This window comes from Eleutherodactylus coqui, chromosome 12 (genome assembly GCF_035609145.1).
Source record: "Eleutherodactylus coqui strain aEleCoq1 chromosome 12, aEleCoq1.hap1, whole genome shotgun sequence".
NCBI classification, from domain to species: Eukaryota; Metazoa; Chordata; class Amphibia; order Anura; family Eleutherodactylidae; genus Eleutherodactylus; species Eleutherodactylus coqui.
Window position 1 is genome coordinate 10,935,637 of NC_089848.1, and position 1,114 is coordinate 10,936,750.

Genomic DNA, 1,114 nt, shown 5'->3' on the forward strand with positions numbered 1-1,114 from the left:
CCCCATATGCAGATGTGAAAGCATTAGTGATGAGCGAGTATACTCGCTAAGGGCAATTGCTCGAGCGAGCATTGCCCTTAGTGAGTACCTGCCCGCTCGAGACAAATGGTTTGGGTGCTGGCGGCGGGCAGGGAGCTGCAGGGGTGAGCGGGGAGGAACGGAGGGGAGATCTCCCTCTCCCTCTCCCCCCCCCCCCCCCCCGCTCCCCCCTGCTGACTGCCGCTACTCACCGCTCCCCCGCGCCGGCACCCAAACCTTTTGTCTCGAGCGGGCAGATACTCGCTAAGGGCAATGCTCGCTCGAGCAATTGCCCTTAGCGAGTATACTCGCTCATCTCTAGAAAGCATCCTAACACTTTAATATACTGTATGAAAGTAACTATTGCTATTGCTTCTGTTTGCAGTAACTTCCATACCGGGTTGTCACAGCGAATCATGTGGCCCCCATATGGCGCTACTTTCCACAGTTCAAGCACACATACACATATTTGCTCAAGTACACAATGGTGCTTATCTATAATCAGTGCACATGAGTTTATGAAAACTGCACAGAATTTTCACTTTCTACATCACGCGTGCCATAGTTTATAGAAAGTGGGAGTGGTTTACAAGCAAGTGATGGGGATCAATGACATTCAGAGAAATTTATTAAGACTAAATCCATAAAAAGTGTGGAACACAGAAATGTCTCATTAGAAGACAATTTTTCAAATTACTTAAAATAGAAATAGTAGGTACTTGCACAGGACCATCAGGAGAGCCACCGGCCCCCCACCCCCGCAACAAGATGGCAGCTGATAGACTATAAAAGGTATAGAACCTATACCAATACTCCCAAACATATAAAACATGAGCAGGACTAGAATCAGAGGACCTACAATAAATCCTCACTTGCACAATCTTTATTACTATCTAATTACATATACAGGTACCTCTCACATAGATATCATAACTACAATAATATAGGGCATAATGGAGCTAAAAAAGAGCCCCTCATAAAGAAATAAAGAGACAGCGAACATCCTGAAAAACGGAGGAGATCAAATATCTCCAGTACACATGATTTTAAAATACTAACGACCACCTGTCTGTGAGTGATGAGTGACTAAGTGAGT